At 48.2% G+C, this 5,000-nt stretch overlaps 1 protein-coding gene across 2 annotated transcripts in view; it reads right to left on the bottom strand.

Annotated features, from left to right (window-relative positions):
- Positions 1 to 5,000, bottom strand: part of LOC125035104 (RAB11-binding protein RELCH-like) — an 85,562-nt gene that overhangs the window by 52,781 nt on the left and 27,781 nt on the right. The window lies entirely within an intron of this gene.

Genomic DNA, 5,000 nt, shown 5'->3' with positions numbered 1-5,000 from the left:
CAGGACCACAAGGGTCAGAGTCCAGTGTGCTAACCACTGGACTATCGCGGCAGTCATACATACCTACATACACACATATATATATATATATACATACATACATACATACAAACATACATACATATATGTATATATATGCTTATATACATACATACATACATTATATATATATATGTATATATATATGAAAGATCATCATCATCATCATTATGGAGCTAACGCCGGCAGGGGCGCATAGCCGCATCCACCCTCCGCTTCCACCTACGAGGATCCCTCATGGTGAGCCGCCAGGCAGGGGCCCGGCCCATCTCTAGTTCCTCACGACAGGTTTGATCGATTTGCCCAAGCCACGACCTTCTCAGTCGTCCCACAGGCCTCCTCCACCCAGGGTTGTCTCGGACAGAGACAACCTGATGGGCAGGATCATCCTGTGGGAGTCGAGCCAAGTGGCCATATAGCCTGAGTTGGCGATCAAGGATTGTGCAAGTAACAGGTCCTGTACCGGTCTCACGGTGCAGCCGTTGGTTGGACACATGGTCCCGCCAACTGTACCCCATGATCCGGCGCAAGGATCTGTTACAAAAGGCATCAAGACGAGATTCCAGAGCACAAGATAGTGTCCAAGTTTCACTACCATAGAGTAAAACTGGCAGTATCAGGGCCTTGAAAACACGTAACTTGGTCCTTCTGCACAGGTACCGACATCTCCAAATACTCTTGTCGAGAGATTTCATGACCCCTGCTGCCAGGCCAATCCGTCTACTGACTTCTTGGTCTGACAGCCCAGAGTCGTGAAATGCACTACCGAGGTATATAAAGCTCTTTGTGACTTCAATGTTTTCCCCGCAAGCACGTATCGACTGTACAGGGTCTCCTAGCAGGCCCCCAAAATCCTGGATCTTGGTCTTGGTCCAGGAGACCTCTAGCCCCAGGGGCTTCGCTTCATTGCTAAATGCATCAAGAGCCGCTACAAGGGTTTCCAGAGATTCAGAGAGTACGGCAACATCATCAGCAAAGTCAAGGTCTGTAACCTTGATATTGCCCAGAGTTGCTCCACAGTGACTTTGGACAGTAGCTCTACCCAGTATCCAATCCATGCAAGTGTTGAAAAATGTTGGTGCAAGAACACAGCCTTGCCTCACCCCTGAACTAACAGGGAAGAAGCTCGACAGGCCCCCACCACACTTTACAGCACTTTCAGTGCCTGTATACAGGTTTGCTATTAGTCCAATAATCCTTATTGGAATTCCTCTTAGTCTCAGGATCTCCCAGAGATTCGCGATGCACCGTGTCAAACGCTTCTTGAGATCGATGTAGGCTGTGAGCAGCCCACGTCCGAACTCACGACGGCGCTCTATAATGATTCGAAGCGCCAGGATGCGGTCTATTGTGGACTTACCAGGAGTGAAACCAGATTGCTCCGGTCTTTGGTGCCTCAACAGGTGGTCCCTGATACGTCTCAGTAAGATGTGTGCGAGTACCTTGCCTGGTACACTGAGTAGTGTAATGCCTCGGTGATTGCTGCAGTCCCACCGATCCCCTTTCCCCTTCCAAAGAGGGATGACCACACCCCTCAGCAGGTCAGGGGGAAAGGTACCAGTCTGCCAGATGGCAGACAGGACTGCATGCAAGCCCCTTGCCATAGGTTCTCCACCAGCCTTTAACAATTCGGCTGGGATGCCACAGACACCTGCTGCTTTACCACTCTTCAGCTTGGAGATCGCCCCCCTGATTTCAGTCAGGGAGGGTGGATCCTCGCTGATGGGTGGATCTGGCAGAGGAGTCTCAACATTACCCACATCCATGTTAACTGTTGGTGGATCAACCTTATACAACTGCTCAAAATACTCAGCCCAACGCACACGCACCCCATCAGGATCTGAGATTATCTGGCCACTTGCTGAGCGGCATCAGCTCCTGAGCCATGAGGACCGACAGACATCTCGTAGCCAGCTCGATCACAGCCGGATACCGCATTGAAGTCGCCCAGCACAATACGAATATCTCGCCGAGGACATCTGTCTGCCACAGATGCAAGTTTGGCGTAAAACATCTCTTTCACCTCAAGTTTATATACATCCGTAGGAGCGTATACAGCAACAAGAGACATGAAGCCAAATGAAAGCTTCAGTCTCAATACCATGATACGCTCATCGACTGGAGTGACCTTAACTACCAAGGGTTGAAGTCTGCTGGAGATGGCTATGGCTACTCCCTGGAGATGGTGGCCATCGCTGCGGCCCGACCAGTAGTAGGTGTAGCCACCCACACTAATCGTGCCACTGCCAGGTCTTCTCACCTCCGAGAGAGCAGCCACCTCAACTCTCAGCTGTTTCAATTCCCTCGATAGTAGTGGTAACCGATCGTCCTGTCGCAGGGAACGGATGTTCCAAGCCCCCACCCTGAGGTCTAACCTCGGGCAGTCACTCCGGGTGGGCGCCACCTCTGCCACCCCTACCGACGCCGCCCCATATAGAGGAGGTTGGCTGGCTGCAGGCCCCATAATCCACCTGCAGGGCTCCCTAGGGCTTTCCCCCACAAGCATCACGCCAGGCTGGCGGCTGCTGGGACCCAGCTGGGATTGGGGGTAACCCCCCCTCCCCACCCGAGTCCCGGCGGTCGCCAACCCAGAGGGACCCACAGCCCGCCGTACTTGCTGGGTAGGAGGGACTTTAGCCCTCCCCCCAGCGTCAACTTCTACATTAGACGTTGCCAGGGGTTATCTTGGGGGGGCCGACTGGCAAGGCCTGCCTCCCCACAGCCGCCCATTAACCCCAGGGGGCGTGGGGGACAGGAGTTAGTACGACGCCGGTGGGCCATAGCTCCGTACCTTTAGGGCCTCCTGCTGCTCCAAGAGCCTCCACAGTTCAGCCTAGGACTGCAAGGTACCTAGTTTCCATATGAAAGATGGAATAATGAAATGCCGCACTGATATAGATATATAACAATCCTCCCTGACCTGGCCTCGAACCTAAAAGGAATGTGCAACCAGGATCTAACTAGCTCCATAGACATTACCTATCTACTCATACACGATTAATGATAGCAAGGTTTTACACACACTCCCCATGGGCACTCGGTGGAAATTGATTTAGAAATTCGAAACCTAAGTCAGATATACTGAGGTGTGTATATATATGAAAAGTCTATGCCAGGGAACTGTTAGTCTGCCTGCAGAAGCTTGTGGAACTTATCTATCTTGAGTCACAACGTGGCTTCTGTGCTCATAGATCTACAGTAGACATGATCTTCTCCTTTTACCAGCTACAGGAGAAATGTGAGCTATAAACGCCTCTGTATGTTACCTTTATCGATACACAAGACAGGGTGTCCACCCAAACTACAAAGCATGATCCAAGTCTTTTCACAACACAGCAATTGCCACTCAAACACAACAGCAACTCCAGACCCAGATGACTCACTTTGCCCAGGTTTGTAAGGACTCTGGTCTTACTATCAATCTAAAGAAGACCAATGTGATGGGCTAAGATGTTGTAGACCCTCCCGTCATTATGATCAATGACAATGAACTGGAGGATGTTCATCAGTTCACCTATCTGGGGTCCTCCATCACCAATAATCTTTATTTGAACAAAGAGACCAGCAAGCGGATCGGAAAGGTAAGTGCGACCCTTGCCCACCTCACTCCAAGTGTCTGGAAGAACTTCAGACTCTCTTTGGAGACAAAGATAGATGTGTACAATTCCTGCATCCTCAATACACTGCAGTATGGCAGTGAGACTTGGACACCCAAGCAAGAGAAGAGGCTTAACTCCTTCCATCTATGCTGCCTTCGTCTCATTCTGCACATTTCCTGGCAAGACAAAAAAAAGTACCCAATACAGAGGTCCTATCTTGTGCTAGCCTTCCAAGCATGTTCACCCTCCTAAGGCAGTGGCGGCTGTGTTGGCTGGGTCGCATGAGTCACATGGATGATAGCTGTATTCCAAAGGACATTCTACATGGTGAACTGTCCACAGGAACAATAAGAACCAGTTTGCTAATGAAAAATGAAGGCTGTGGGCAATAACCCCAATTCTTTGGAAAATCTGACAGTAGATCACTCTGAGTGGAGAAGTGCCCTTCAGAAACACATTAAAGCTAGTGATGAAAGCCTTCGAAGTGCAGCTGAAGTCAAATGTGCCTAAAAAAAAAGGAGTATTACACATCTACTGAAGCTGAATCAACCAATACCTATGGCATCTGTGGTCGTGACTGTCATTCCAGATAAGATTCTTTAGTCACCAACGGTGATGCTTCACCTTAGCAATAATGCTAAAGTTGTTTTGAAAAATGTCTTAGATGGCTCTGCAAGTGCTTATCTGATTTCACCTTTCCATTACTTATTTTACTAATGCAATTAATATGAATGATATTTTTGTTATACACTTTATAATTATTACAGTAACTGGCTTATTGGTGACTTAGTACTTGTGGACTTACCAGTGTAAAAACAATTGATAAAATAACCTAACAGTGGGCATGGCATGTTTGGTGTGTGTGTGTGTGTGTGTGTGTGTGTGTGTGTGTGTGTGTGTGTGTGTGTGTGTGTGTGTGTGTGTGTGTGTGTGTGTGTGTGTGTTTGGTGTGTGTTTGGTGTGTGTGTGTGTGTGTGTGTGTGTGTGTGTGTGTGTGTGTGTGTGTGTGTGTGTGTGTGTGTGTGTGTGTGTGTGTGTTTGGGTGGTTTGTGGTTACTTTTCAAAATAGCATGCATTTAACCAATTAAATAATAACGGACGGATCCAGAACGATTCTGAAGGGGGGGCAGTTGATAAAGGGGGGCGCTTATAGACCTTTGGTAATTGATTGATATTGTACCATTACTATGTTGCTGTAGGAAATCAGTGTAGTTTACACTGTAGGTCATGCTCACTTTGAGTGGTTTAAAATTGTTTATGGATTTTTTTAGTCATGTTACTTTTTATACCCTGCCAGTACCTCGACAGAGAAAGATTGTCATTCTATGTTTTATAATGATCTGACATTGAGAATGATAAATG

This window comes from Penaeus chinensis, chromosome 19, assembly GCF_019202785.1.
Source record: "Penaeus chinensis breed Huanghai No. 1 chromosome 19, ASM1920278v2, whole genome shotgun sequence".
In the NCBI taxonomy this organism is placed as follows: Eukaryota; Metazoa; Arthropoda; class Malacostraca; order Decapoda; family Penaeidae; genus Penaeus; species Penaeus chinensis.
Note: the sequence above shows the minus strand (reverse complement) of the source record. Positions and strands in the feature narration are given on the sequence as shown.